The following is a 16,000-nucleotide window of genomic DNA, read 5'->3' as shown; positions in this document are numbered from 1 at the left end:
TTAATGAGCTGCGATTCCTCTCTCCATTGTCACATGGCTCTTCCATTTACCCTCTGGAAAGATCCCTGTGCTGAGGACTGGAAAGCTCTGCAGCAAAAATGAGAGCAACCTGAGAAGATGGAGGCATCTTACATAGCTGGAAGTATCAGGGCCATATCACAGCTGGAAGCGTTATATACTTTTTGCTAATCCCAGCATGTGCAGCTGCTAAAGTACACCTTGGAGAGTCAGACGAAAACAAACACTCAGTGAGCCATCTGAAGTTCTGTTTAGACGTTGTCCAGCCTTTTCTGCTCACGGGCCTCCTAATGGCAGTGGAAGGATTTATTGTCCCAGCAGTGTTCAGCTGTCAGGAGAAGACCTGGCCATAGAGGCCAGTACAAGTTGTTTGGGGTCAGTCACCTCCTAGGAGACAGCTCCGTAGGCCAGCAGCCACCGGTGCTTTCCAGGGTGGGTGTTTTTTTAAAGTCTGTGACTTCCCTCCTACTGAAATGAGACTTGGATAACAAAGCCCACAGAAAACACTGTGCAAATGGCCTGGGGAAATAAAAAGTAATTCCAAACCCTACCTTTTATTTTTCCATTTGAATGTTTTATTTTTTTTGCTTCTCTCTGCCATAGTGGTTTGTGGATTAAGTCTAGAAGGTCTCCAAAACCCCAGTTCACTCAAACACCCCTGCTGTCAGAGGCAGCTCTCAGAGGATGCTTCTCTGCATCTAACAGCAACACCCTCAGTCCACTAGACGGTCTTTGCACCCCAGCTGGCTTCACCCTTTCCTGGAGACTCCCAAACAGCACTGTTGGTTCCTGAACGATACTGAGCCTGCTGCTTCAATCCTTTGCCATGCCAGACTCAACTAGAGAGGCAAAGCTGTTGAGAATGAGGAACAGCATCCCACAGAGACCTGCAGAGGGGTGCCTCCTTCCTCTCACTCAAGAGTTTGAGGTGTCAAAAGGAAAGGAGACATGGTCTTAGGATTTTCCTGAAAGTCTCAGTCAAGTATTAGGCTGCAGGCCATTCCGTGACCAACATGGTGTTCAAATGTTGCACCCTTCATCCCTTGTCACCCCAACTCCTGTGTGCAAGTCAGGAAAGATCTGTCTCTGAGTCGCAACGTACAATCAAGGAAAAGCGAGATTTGGAGTTACACATTCCTGAAAGCTTTAGGAAGAACAACATCAGATCCAAAATCCCTTCAGATGCAGGAAGCTGTCACTTCTGTTCACCAAGTGCTCTCTCATCACAAGGAAGCTGTCCAGCTACAAGTACATTCAAACACTGTTCATTTCTATTGCAGACCTAAATGCAAAGCACAACACTCAGACTCTTAAGGTTTTGAGGAAATGTTTGAAAATGAAAAATAAGTACTTCTATCTATGAAGGAAGATCTGTCCCAAGTGTTTAAATGAAAGGTTTAATGAATGCTTAAATGAAAATGTTACTTACCCACATTAAAAAAAAAAAAAAAGCTGAGTCCTTTCCTGCGTAAAGCAAAGTCATACTTCTGTGATAAGTACAATAATCAAAGATGCAGTTTTCCTTGTATAAATAAAGAAGAACCCATTGAACCATATCAATTTGTATTGGATGGGTGTTGCTAAAAGAAGTCAGTCCTGTCTCTAAAGACAGCTGTATCCCAGAGGTCTAAATCTATATATTAATCTTATGGGTCAGCAAAGATGATTATTTACTTTTTCTGACTTTGTATTTCTCTCATATAACTTCAAGATATGTCAGTTTTAATGTTGTGGCAAAAATATCTTCATCAAATCTATGGTAAGAGACCTCTGCTGGGGAGCTGGCGTCCCATTGATAGTCTCCAGCCCAGAGTTGCAGGTTTGTCTGTAAACCATGGCTGCAGCATGGAGGATCTGGAGCAAGTGACATGGCTGGGGGTAGATTGCTGGTGCCTCAGCAGGAGGGTGGGCAGCATGGTCCTAGCTGTGGAGCTACAACATGGCACACTATCAGCCATCCAGGCCCGTTGCTCTGGCTGGAACTGCACCAAGTAGGTACATGGAGGTGGGTTCTGTCCCCATTGTCAGAGCATCACATTGCAATAGATCAGCACTCCTTGGTGGAGATTGCAGGAGCAGCCACACAATGCATGCCTGAAACCCATAAAAGCCCATCGAAAATACCTGTGCCAATACCAGGAAAGGAGGGAACACTCACGCAGTACAGTCACTTCATTGCAGGTTCCTGTAGTATGACATTGGCCATCACGTCCAGAAACCCAGCAGCCTGTCCTGACCAACAGACATCTGGTTGGTTCTTTTCCTGCACATGCAGCACCCAGACTGGCAACAGATAGAGCCAGACAGGAGGACAAGAGGTGGTGAGTGGTAGGACAAGCTGAGAAGACTTCAGGTATTTGGCTGTTCCAAGTGTCCTCTACTGGCATGTCCTCAGGACAACACAGGACTGGAGTTACTCTTCCTGACCAGCAGCAGGGCACAGGACTCCTCGCTTCCTCCCTAGAGGCATCTATTGTCACTGATTTGCTTGTGCAACCTCACTTCTGACCTCCTCCCGCATCCTCCTGTCCTGCCTTCCCCATTTCAGCAGCTCCACCAGCCGTTCCCCCGCCCTGTGTCCAGCTGCCAGCACAAGGCGCTGCAAAGCTCCCTTTCCCTTGGGTTCGCAGGGCTGGGGCTGCTTCCCCAGGCTGGTCTGCAGCCCAGCAGTTCCCCTCACGGAGCCCATCACTCCTTTGAAGCTGCCAGGAAACCATCAAGTACTAATGGGCAGACAGCGGGACCACTGGGAATAGAGGCATCATTAAACTCGCACTCGCTGCCTTGCGGCCTCAAAAGGAAAATCTGAGCACTGCATATTCTCTACACTCCATAGTCAGGGTTTTCTCTTGCTGTCACCCTTCCTTTCCTCCCACACTTTCGCTGTTCGCTTTGCCAGCTGCCTGCCTTGCCCCGGGGGTCCCAGCGGACAGGGACCATCCCTGCCTTGTGGCTGGAGGAGGCTCTGCTCAGCAGGTACCTTCCCCACCCCAGCCCCATGCGCTCGTGAGGTGGCAGGTAAATGACACGCGTTGTAACTTTGCATAACAGGAGAAAAATGCCTGCAGGTTATCATTTCTTTGGCAAAGCTCAAAACAACGGACAGATAAGAGAGGTGCACTTACAAAAATTGGCGGTGCTTTCATTTAGATCAGCTTCGTGGTTTTGTAGCCAGCTGTAAGAGAGGCGTGGGGAAAAGGACAAAGCAGGGCAGGGTTGAGTGAATTGTCGTTCCAGTTCCTGTCCTTCCCATGCCTCATAAAATGAAATAATGATACAGTAAAGTACAGAGCACTTCTGATGTTGCAGCCTCACTAGGAGATGTCATAGCTGTGATAGCCTAATGAGCTTGAAACGACTGAAGAGTGTCAATAGATAAAATCTATTGTGGGAAGATTTCTAATCCTCAGCGCAGCAGGGAAACACTTTCTGAAATCCCAGCACATTTGTCAGTGACAGCTCAGACCGTAAATCCATGCAGTATGAAGATACATTCAGTACTCTAATAAAACACATTTTTATTTTTATGAATCAAGAACATTGATGAAATAAAAACAGCTCTAAACAAAATCTGAATGTGGAGTGTTGTAAAGTGAAATACATTTTAGAAACTTGAATTTTTGAAGTTTGGGGCTTTTTTAGAATTTTTCTACTTAACATGCATTATTAGGAGTAATTAATTCCTCTGAAGTACATCAAACAGCTTCCTCTGCTTTCAAAGACATGTGGCCAAGACCTGTATGTTAAAATAGACTGCATCAAATCAATTAAATTACCTTCTGCAACTTTGTGACAGTCCTTGTGAATAGGGGTGAAGGAGGAGACATTACAACTTGATTTTATTAAAGTTTCTTGGTGTCATTTCAGTTACTTTCTCATAAATAAGCTAAGGAAAAAATGGTTAAGATTGTTAAGGGATGGATGCAAAACTGGGTGCATGTCCTGTTCCAGAGAGCTTGCTATCCAAAATTTACTGTCAAAATGAAGGTGTGGAAATTTACCGTTCTGGGTCCAGCACTGCTCCTTGTTTCCCATAGGCATCTGGATGACAGAATACACAGACGTGGATCCAAAGGCCACAGTGCAGTGTACGGTGGGAAACAACTGATGCTACCGGTCATATTGAGGAAAAGATGAGCTGGTGAGAGGCGGACAGAGTGCAAGAGATGCATATTCAATCACAAGCCCAATGTGACTCACTGTTACAAAAAAAGGCAACTACAATACTGAATGCACAGATTGGAGTTCAGCATATGACATAGTCCTTCAGCTCTGCTTGGCACTGGTAAGGCCACATCTGAAGTGCCAGACCTCATCTGGGGCCCTGTGCTTCAGAAAAGGCATGGGACACTTTGAGAAAGCCCAGAAGATGTGGTGAGTGTGGCAGGAGGTCCAGAGACCATCCCTATAAAGAAAGATTTAGAACAAAGAACCAGAGAAAGAGGGGATATATGATACCAGACACAGTTAAAATTCCAAGGAGACCCCCAAGAGGAGGCTAGATAAGTGTCTTCAGTGACTGGTGTGGGTGCAGTGAACCAAAGTGGAGGCAAGAGAAGGGACCAAGATGCTCTGAAGGTCCCCCCAAACCTTATCCTTCTAAGGTAACACAGAAGTGGAGCAAAACAAAGGGCAGAACATCTGCTTGTCCACAAATCTGTTGGTCAAAAGGCCAGACCAAACCCTGGCCAAACCAAACCCCTGTGATCAGGCTGACCCTGAAGTGTGGGACTAGGACATGAACCAATAGCACTTTCCAAAGACCAGAGCAGAACTGTAGCTGATTATACTGTCCATAGTCTCAATGCCAAAATTCTGGGTCATCTGCCTGGTAGGTGATACACAGGATTTGCCCTTTGATTTTACTGAATCTGAGAGCACGATACAGAGGTACTAAGAAATTACTAAACGCTCATTACTGATGTGCCTGTGTAAGTGTGGAGGAGAAATCAAATTTTTCTTGAGTTTGAGAAGTGGGTCTTTTTAAGTATCAGAAGTACGCATAGTTTTCCTTCATGTTACTCCTTCACTTTCAAAGCTGCATCTGACAAAGCTGGTCTCCTTGACAACAAAATGAAGCCTTTTACACAGAGGGATCATGCTGTATGGCTCATCACGACTTCCAAGACACTGTCACTGGACAAAGGGTACTCACTCAAACAGGCAAACTCTGTATTGCACTGTTCATCACAACAATTTCCTTCACAGCCTTTCATGGTCAGCATTAGACACCAGAGGAAAGAGGGGAATTTCAGGGTAGTGAGTTAAATACTTCTTTTCAGGATCAAATAAAGCACGGTGATGCCCTGATGTGTTTTTTTTTTTTTTTTAACCGGAGATCCTTACATGTTCCTTGTTGTATTTCTAACTATGAGTGATGAGTCATAAATACATTAGAAAAGTTCATGTTCACCTTTCACTAGCCATCATCTGTGTGAGACAGAGTATCTTATGACATTGGGTAGCTGGCTCTTGGCTTTTTTTTAGGCAGTTAACTCTTTTTCTTGCTTTTTTAGTGTGGCGTAAAGAACAAGCATGAATGTTGGCAACTTGAAATTCAGAAAACTAAGGAGAGCTCTGAATCCTTTCATTTCCCTCACTCAGTTTAGCTATGCGTATATTACAATTGTATCTGTATGCAAGAGCAAAGGTAGGATAAATTAATTAACACTTTTCTTGTTTTTGAATAAGAAATGCTCTGGAAAGGGATACTGTCTTTTATGAATTTAATCACATTATTCAAGTTTAATAACGTGACAAAGTACTTAGAAAACTAACTAGGTATTCAACTATTTCCATGTTTTTCAGCCTTTTCTAAAATGTTTTTTTTATCAGTGTGAAACAGAACAGAACAAAAAAAAAACCTCATATTTTGCTGGATTTGCTCTGCGAAAAAATAAGCTTTACGAACCATAAGTAATTAGAGCCTGTTTTTAATAGCATGCTAAATTCACTGCAGTCATCAGAATTTTTGCTTAATTCTGAAAACTGTGATTGTCATCAGGAGTCAAGAAGTTTCAGAGGCAAAGACTCTCGAGCAGCCGCGGTGGGGCTGGCACAGGCAAGCAGAGCATTCTGAGCCTCAGCAGTAGAGGCACTTTTTTAGAAGGACGCAGAAGCGTTGTTCTCATTTTCTCAACCTTGTGTTGTTGCTAAAGGACTCAGGCCTTTCTTCTGTCGTCTCTGGCCACTCAGGAAATAATGGGACATGCCAAACAGAAAATGTACTGTTAAAACAAATGTGTCATACATCCTTCTTGTACCAATTCAACCAGGACCTAACAAATCACATGCTAGATAGAGCCAGGATCAGGGCAACTAGTTTTCTTCGGTTACTGCATTTGTGACCCGGGTGTTGTTACTAAAACAGAAATTGAGTCAACAAAACAGCAGAATTAGCCAATGGAATAATTTAAGGTACTGGGAAATATATATATATAAAGATACAAATTAGGTCTGTGCAGGAAACAGCATGTTTAAGAAATTAGTATCCGAACTTTGTTCAAGCTCATGTCATCTATTCCTGCTGGTTGTTTTCTTCTCCCAGGCCAAGAAGGTGAGGACAAGAAGCCGCCTACAAGGTTTTGCTTCAAAAGTGTTCATCTTTCATGTGAACAATAAAGAATTCAAACCCTGTCACTCAATTTCTGCTCTGGTGAGCCTGGGACATGCTCTCCTGTTAACGATAACTAGTCAAATCCAGCAAAAGTAACAATTAAGCTTTATCTAATCTCAGTCCAATCTCACAGCCAAGGCTGGGAAGATCTAGCTCCTGACAAACACACGCTGCAACGCCAAGTCCCTCCCAGGTTTTCACGCCCAGAACAGAGCCTGAAGCCGGCACGAAGCAGCGCAAGCTCGCCAAACATCCAGCATATAGCCCAGAAGCCGCGTTAAACACAAATTGGCAAACCCTTTCTCTGTCTCTGTTTCGGTCCCTGCTGCTCGCTCCCTTCCCCGCGGACGAAGGTGCTGTGTGCCCAGCAGCTCTGCTCTCGGCTCCCGCGGAGGGGTGCGCACACAGGCAGGCGCTTCACAACTAACAGAGGATCCTTTGAGTGAAGAAGTGCTGGCAACGGTGCTTGAAAATGTCAGCAGTGGTGGCTGGAACTTCGTTTGCGTCAGATAACTGTGAAGGTGCATTTAAATGTAGTTCAGAGACAGCAGGACAAAAACTCCTAATCCAAACTAGGGGGAGAAAGAGCATGATGCAGGGGAGATGATGAAAGTCTCCGGCATATGCAAATGAAAACCCAGAGAGGCAAAGTGAATCCAAAACACACAGTCCTGCCCTGCCCCTCCGCTCCCCCGTGGGGAATGGTTTGATGTCTTTTGTCGGAAAAGCACAGATATAGTAAGGAGCGCAGAGCATTTCCATCCTCGCTGCACTGTTTCTGCTGTCACTTCTGTTCCTCTGTCGTCGCCCTGAAACTGATACCACACCGAATTCACTGCAGCGATCACAACTGTTACCACACTCTGAAAGCTGCATCCACCATCAAGAGTCGAGAACTTTCAGAGACAAATGTTCCCATGCAGCAGCAATCGGCTTGGCAGAGGCAAATAAACCATTTGGTCTGTTTCCATGCTTTTAGATTAAAGCTCCTGCTAATGAGAATGCAGAAGCATGGCTGTAATTTTCTCAGCCTTGTTCTGCTGCTAAAAGAGTTGGGGCTTTCTCCTGTCATCTCCGCTCACTCGCTTCCCAGAGGAAAGAGGAAGACAAGGATAAAGATTCCACATATTCCCTATGGGACAGGGCCCCTCTGAATAGAGAGCTGGAGATGTCGGTGACAGTAGTTTCCAGGCACTGTGACCCACACACAGTTGCTAAACCAGACAGTTTCCCATAGAGCTCTCTGCACTCACACTGTCTCATCTGTAAGAGAAAAGTGCAGAGTCAAAATGGTCCTGAGGATTATTGCCTGTCCTCCCTAGTGTACCACAAACCAGTTTGGAAACCATCATCTAAAGGATGAAACAAAAAAGCCTGAAGGGCTGGTGACCATGTGTCTAAGCACAGCTTCTCCATGTATTTGATATGAGAACTTCAGCAAACAAATCAAGCCTTTTATTTTTAATTTCTCAGAACTTCAGCAGATTTATACATGGGATGTCAAGCATATGGGCCAGGGTGATGAGCCAGTTGAGAAGGTGGGAGGAGGAAGGCGGTGGGACAACTGGGGGCACCAGGACATGGACACATAGAGAATAAGCAGCTGTCAGGAAGATCAGGGACCGTTCACTGACTCCTGTAGGGAGAGAATACAGGAACAGATGTGACGATGGAGACAGCTGGATGCTTTCCTGTGTTTTCCATCTGCATACGTTGGATTCCTCCTTCCTTTCCATTGCATCATTCTGTTTCTCCCAGTGGTTTGAAGTATGCGTTTCTACTCAGTATTATTATTTTCTGGCACCTTTCTCATCTGCCATTTTCTCTGTCCTACACGGCATGGCCTTCATTTGTTTCAGCAGCTCTTCTCTTTTTTTTCCCCAGCTTGTTCCCGGTTTGTTCCTGCATAAATTTACCCTGTTGGCTGGCCATTATGTAAAATATTGTGGGAACAGGATGTTCCTTTGATACATAATTAAAGATAGAGTGAGAACAGCTGATCTTCTGGCATTTTCACCGGGTAAAAAGGAAAAAAAAGTTTTTCCATTGCATGTCTGTTTTAGATGAATATGGCACCAGACAGAAGTGGTGGTGCAGTGACCACAAGTATCCCCCAAAACTTTCATTCTTTTCAGGCTGGGATGAGGAGCACTCTCAAAGTCAGCTTCAAATGCTGGCATTTTCACGGTTTCCTCAAAATTAAGGCATGCAAAGAAGAGGAATGAGTGAGGACAGAAATCAGTCTGCAGTGGCAAGAAGTCTTTCAGTAAAAAAGGACACAGAGTGGTGGGTCCACTGCAGAGACCTGCCTCTTGTGAGGTTTGAGCTCTTTCTCCAACCAAATCTGTAGCCTCCAGGAGTACCTATGGTATGGAAGGGGAAGGTATAGTTGCACAGAAAACTTCCAATGAGCATGACTTTGAGAAAGTTGTGTGGACAGTGGTGACCAACCAGCTGAACATGAGCTCTCAGGATTAGGCAAAGACAAATGTGTGACCTTTGGATCTACAAATGGAAGAGAAGGATGAAAAAATGGAAAGTCAGCAGTTTGGAAAATGTCAAGACACTCTGGGAATTCTCAGGTTATTAAACATAAGTTAAGCTTTAACTTCATCTCAGGCTTATCTCACCTGCCCAGAGAAAGGACACTCAAAATAAACAGCTATTGTTAGCCTAAATACAATCAGATAGAAAATAAAGATGTACAAATTTACTGCAAAGAGGAGATAAGCACTGTAACATGTTACTAGTGGTGATGGCAGCTGCTCCAGGACCAGAATTTTTAAAGAAATTAAGCGCCCTTCTCAGTGCTGCCGAATACTTCAAACAATAATTCATCTGGGATTGTCCTCCAGCCTGTGCTGAGCAGCACGACAGGCGAGATGATCACAGTGATACTGTGTCCTACCACACACACTTCATAAAAGTGTATTACAAGGCTGCCTGGCATTGATCTGTGTATAGTGGATGTGTCCTTACAGCGTACGTGAGATGTGCGTGCTTTTCAGTGGGTGGGATCTGAATCAGAAACAATCTGCCTCAAACTCCTTTGGGCTGAGGAACAGTCTGAAAGCCCACACAGGCGTGAGCATGGAAAATATGGGAAAAGGCAGGAGGGCCAAGGGCCGCGGACCGAAACACGCTGCTCAGATGCTTCCTCAAGCGGTGAGGGCTGCTGTGAGCACTGCGCTCAGCACAGGAGCCAGCCCAGCATCTCGGGTCCTTGCGGATTGAAGCCACGTCACAGGTCACCACCACTGCAAGCGACCTGCTCAGCTGAACAGACACCAAAAAGCAATCAGTGAAGCCTGAGAGGTAGATCAGGCTTTATTCTTTATCAGAGCATTGACACCCTTTGCTATGTTTCCCCTGATTTGTTAAATATTTCATACACTAAATGTTAAATGAGGATTTTAGGAACTAGGGATGCTACCATCTACCTTTATAGAAAATGTACTTATCATGAGGGACACAACAAATTGGCATCATCCCCTCTGCTCTTGGAAGTTCACCCATTGTGAAAATGTCAGAGTAGGCTAATTTTATGCTGCGTAATGTATTTGACCTACCCCTTTCACTCAGATGCATTTGAAACTATTCAGCTGATCCTAAGTAAATCTTGCAATGAGCGCTAAAGGCCCAATGCTATTGATTTATGTTTTTATTGCCCTATATATGATTATAACTGCAGAACACTGTTCAATAGGTCAAGCACTCTCTTTGCTTAATTAATATTTGCCGCAGCCAGTAACCTGAAGGCATCTCTGTGAAAAAAAAAAAAAAAAAAGCCAACCTAGAAATATGCAGCCAGTAAGCTTCGTGGAGCTAAGAAGGTATTTACACTTCCTTTACATCCTGCATTAATCTTCCATTGTATCCTGAGACACATACAGTGATTGTTCTGGGTTGGTTATAGAAATGCACAGAATTTGAATGTTGCTCTAAATTCTCTGCTTCTGTGGCACCTACAAACAACTATATCCTTAGTCATAAATACATGCACGCCACACAACGCCATCTCCTCAGTGCAACCTTTCGTCCTTCACCTTCAGGTAGCTCCATTTTGCCTGCCTGTGATGCCAGCTGGTCATGCCGTGTCTAGCCATATGCATGCTTCCAAAACTGCAGTGTTAGGCTTTAGTTTCAGGGAAGAAGAGCCAAGGGATTTTGTCTTACAGATAAATACACACATGGGCTCCCTATAACTTAATTTCCACAAATATTGTGGCTTTGACTCTTAGGACAACCAACAACAATGCTGTACTTCACTCCCAGGAGGTCCCAGCACCATGAGCAGTGGTCCCATTCCCAAAGCTCAACATCTCCAGCAGGTTTCAGTAGGTGTCTATGTCTGTAACAGGTCCAGTGAGTCACCTAACGTACCGTGAGACATCTCACCAAAGAAACAATACCTGTCCTTTGGGCAGGTCTGAGTGAGGGGATTATGCACAGACACCTATTTTGGTGCACTGCAGGATTTATTAGCAACCCGTGGTGGTCCAGCCTGGTCAGCCAGGCTGCTCCTACACCAATAAATCTGCTCCGTGCTCACACAGATGGGGCTCCAGTGTCCGGGAGAGCTGACCTGTTCCATCCCCCTTATGCTGAACAGTTGTGTGCTGCTTGCCTCTCAGCGAGAGCAGGACAACTTTCGAGTGGTAGCCCCTGAACAGGCATGTTAATTGTGAACTTACAGGTCTCCAATCTTCCAAGAGACTCTCAAACACAATTTGGGGGCTTCTTTTTTTTTTGTCTTGAAGGTTATGGTGTTTTGGCATATGTTCAATTTCTCCATCAATGGAAGCTGTAAGAGCATCTTCATTACACCATACAGCAGAACATACCTTGTCTCCTCATGCCTGCTTCCCTTTATTTATTTTCATGGACAAATTCATAGTTTTTTCACTCTCTCTAGCACTATTTCTGGCAACCTTTAACTCTTTTTCCACCATATTTCCAGTCACCCAGCAAATCCCGCTGCTTTCTTTTCTCATTTATTCTTGCTTCGTTGTCCCTTTTCTCGTTTATTCTTGCTTCGTTGTCCCTTGAATCAATTCTTTGCCGTTGGCCCTTAAGGGGATATCTGTTTTCTCACTTTCTTGCAGGAAGGGGACTGGAACTGGATAGTGTGGGAGGAAGGAGAAAGGCAGAGATGTTCCTCTTTGCTGGGAGGGAGGTCACTGTGACATTATGAGCTTTGCCCATTGTTTTATACCCTCCTTGGACAGATGCTTCTTGCAAATCCATAAATCTTCACCAGTTGATGTCTCTTCCTGCACTCTGCTTCAGTTGTTTCAAGCTACCACGGCATCCTCATAAAAAAGATACTGGTGGCTTTAAACTACAGGCATCTGACTGGGGGTGGCAAATCCTATTTCAATTTCTGCAAGACTGTCTACCCCGGCTGCTGTGCCTGTTCCATCTGCCTCCCGCAGCCGGACCACAGTGCCATAGCTAGAGCTGTATTTCTCTCCCCCTTCCTGCCTTCCATGCCTTTTTTTCATTTTTTGATGCATCTTGATACCAGCTGCCCCTCCTTTCCCTGTCCCAGCATGTCCTGTCTCTACTCAGATCTCTAAGTGCCTTGTTTTCCCCCTTGCCCCCTCTATTACTCCCCTAAAATGCCCAGTTCTCCCAGTTCTCCACTCTCTCAAGCTGTGAATCTTTCCCCCCACCACCTGTGCCTGGGACATTTCTTCCCTCCTGTAGGGCCATCTCTTTTCTTCTCCCTCGCTCTTCTTCAGCTTGGTTCTGATGGTCGCACTAGTAAACCCCGTGCTGGTCCTTTGCTTCTCCAGTCATTCTGCACCTCTTCATCATGCTTAGGAGAAAGGCAGAGATGTTCCTCTTTGCTGGCAGGGAGGTCACTGTGACCTCACTGTGGCATCTATCTCTACATTTTGAGTGCATGGCTGTCCACGGCTCTATTTCCAACAGATCCTAGTCTTTGGTCAGTCAACACCTTTCTATAAATGCTCAGTCCTACCTCTGAACAAGTCTTTCTACATCAACTTCATTCTGACAAATTTCTTAAGGGGATTTCCTTTAAGCAAATATTTTAAAGCTTCAGGTTGCGTCATGTCTGCTTCTGAACCATTGCTCAGACAATTTACCTTCAGTGAAGTTGCTGGACTCCAGGAGATTGCATTTTTCAGCAGGTCATCAGGCTTTCTTTTCCCTTCCTATTTCTACTGAATTGATATTGTTCATTATGCAAACCCAAAAATAATGTTATAAAACCTCCTAGGGTAATTATTCTGTCTGCTGCAAAATGCACGCATTACAAAAATCCTCTAATGAACACAAATATTTTTTTTAACTTCATACCAAGCACTTCTTTCTTCTGCAGTTCTTGTTCTTCTTTGTTCCTGTGAGTGACCGTGAACCTTCATCTACCACTAACTGCAATAGACATGTTGTGAAAATACATCAGCATGTCCCTAATAAGGCTGGAAGCAGGAGGTGGTATTTATCCTTGTACTCTCTAACAAGCCCAGAACTCTATCTACACAAACAACATCATGTCAGGGGGAAAAATAAAAAGCTCTCCTCACTGCATTGCTGGTTAAAACTTTTCAGCAAAAGGAGCAGCTGTACACAGCCAGATAGAGACTGCTGAAAAACTGATGAAAACAAACTTTCTGAAAGTAAAATTTAAAACTGCATGACATATCACGAATTTTCTAAGACTTTAGAGTCAGTACTACGTGCCACGATGTGTTTACTTTCAGAAAGAAAAAGGATATTAGCACCATGGCTAAAATAATGTTGTTTAATAGACTGTTTAACAGAATAGACGATAAGTTACAGAACAAAAAACACATCAGACTCAGGAAAACATTCAGACAGAGCACAATATTTTTCCTGTGGCAGCAAAGCATATACAGGAGGTCGGCAGAGCCTGACCGAAACAAGTCACTTCATTTTCAGTCAGAAGATTGAGAGGGGATCTTATCTACGCTTATAAATATCTAAAGGGTGGGTGCCAAGAGGGTGGGACCAGACTCTTTTCAGTGGTGCCCAATGACAGGACAAGGGGCAATGAGCACATGCTGCAGGAAATTCCATCTGAACTCGAGGAAAAACTTTTTTACTTTGCGGGTGACAGAGCACTGGAACAGGCTGCCCAGAGAGGTTGTGGAGTTTCCTTCTCTGGAGATATTCAAAACCTGCCTGGACATGAACCTGTCCAACCTGCTCTAGGTGGACCTGCTTTGACAGGGAGGTTGGACTAGCTGATCTCCAAAGGTCCCTTCCAACCCCTACCGTCCTGTGATTCTGTGAAATGCAGGGGTAGAGCAAGTGGAAAATAATGATTCTTGGGAAATAAATTATATTATGAGAAGGAAAAAAAAAACTCTATTACTTTAAGTGCTTTGGACTGACACGTTGTTTTACTCTGGTTTTCTGTTGTCCTGAGAGTTCTGAGAAAGGTGTTTGTTGCAGTGAATCTGGATTCCTCTGCAAGCACCATTTGTGGAGAAAAAAAATAGAGATCAGGCAAAACTCTCGAGCCAGGCCATGAAGAACATGAGTCCAGGGAGCCTACTAGCCTGCCTGAGTTCTGTCATGAATAGATGCAAACAGAGCAGGGGAGGGGTACGGTGATACCTGAGCCCAAGTCTGCAACTCGGAGATTTTCTGATGTTACAGTTTTGCATTGGTGCATGGAATAAGGTAAAATTACGTATGCAAAGAAGGAGAATGCTTTTTATGAGTTACTCCCCAATGAATGGTCCCAATAAATCTAGAGGCGTAATTAAATCTCACATACAATATCAAAAATAAGGCATTAGTGCTGTTCTGCACTAGTTAGTGACTCCTTTCCCATTGAAATCTATACAATCCCTCTCCATGCTGCACATAATGTGGAATTGTTATTCTAGTGATGTCCTGTGGCCCCATAAGGAATCAGGGTCCTGGCCTTTGCACAGACACAATCAGAAGCTAATACTTTCAACCTATCAATCTACACAAATAGCTCTTTCACTGAAACAATAGACCATATAGCAGGAAATAAAGCAAGTACCAGGATCAGTTGTGAAGGGAAACCATTCAATTTCCTGGGCAGTGATTTGCTGGGAGGCCTTGTTTTACAGCAGGAATGACAAAGCATCTTTCCTTGAGTTGCAATCAAGGCTTTTCTACACAGGCAAACGAAACTGTTGAGAACAACAACCTGCTGGCCACAGGGGAGGTCAAACCTTGGCCACTTTGTATTAAGCCTTTGAAAGCCTGATCCCACTTTTCCTGAATCAGCTTTATTTTACCCTGAAGGTACTGCAGCTCCTGACAGGCTGGAGCACCACCTGCAAAATTTTATCAGTCCCCTTGGTCATGGCACCAGACAGATTTAAGGGGATGATCACTTGAAGTGGGGCATCAGGAGGCAAACTGAGACGTGTCCTCTTGGAGAAGGATGTCCAGGAGAGATCTCCAGGAGCCAGGCTGCCCTGCACCGTGGTGCTGCTCAGCCACCCAGCACCATGCATGGTGGCCTCCACACAGGTGATGACAGGTACCACCATGGCTGTTTGCAGCACTGGGACAATGGAGGGTTGCAACACCTGTGGAAATCAGACATCCTTTTGATCAAGACTAATGCAGACAACACACCTGCACCAAAGACTCTTGTTCATTAATGTCTAGTTATTGCCATGGCACGCTTGCATGGAAGCATACGTCATCTTCTGTAGTCCACTTTTAAAATCTTAAATTAGTAATGAATTTAAGATACTTTAATCCTTCACCCCTTTTAAAAAAGACTTGTAATGCACAGAGACTTTTTCTCCTGGACCACCTGAAAACACCAGCTGCTGTGTGTCCCAGATGGCAAGTGATGCTCTACTTTTGCTTCCTACCAGGGATGGCATTTGCTGGCATGGGAATTCTACAAAAAATCACCAGAATATTAAACATAATAAGAGGAAAGGCTATGAAGACTGCCATTTTTTCACTATTCTGTGGGGCTTATCCAGAAATATAATAGAAATCACTGAGTGAAGATGGGAACTTGCATTCCATGGCAAATCTGTGGGAAGTCCATATCTTCCTTCCCCTGACAGGAAAGGGGACCATGGTGGCTAGCACAAACCCAGCAGCAGCAGCAGACAGGGAAGCGATGAGAAAGCCTTGGCCCCAGATTTCCTGTAGTTCTCTCATTTGATTCCTCCCTCCTGCCCCCCGTTTCCCTTCAGCTGGCCTCTTATTTGCTCTTCAGTTAGACCTGGGGTGGCCTGTCATTTCCAGGCTGTAATGACAAAAAAATGCACTCCACTTAATCACACTTCTAAAAGCACCTCGTCGCTTTGCTAAATTGCATATGCTTGGGATGCTTCACCGTTGTAGCTAATCCCCTGCACAGCA

Source organism: Vanellus vanellus (genome assembly GCF_965231255.1).
Source record: "Vanellus vanellus genome assembly, chromosome: 3".
Lineage (NCBI taxonomy): Eukaryota > Metazoa > Chordata > Aves > Charadriiformes > Charadriidae > Vanellus > Vanellus vanellus.
The sequence above is the reverse complement of the archived record's forward strand: the minus strand, read 5'-3'. Positions refer to the sequence as shown.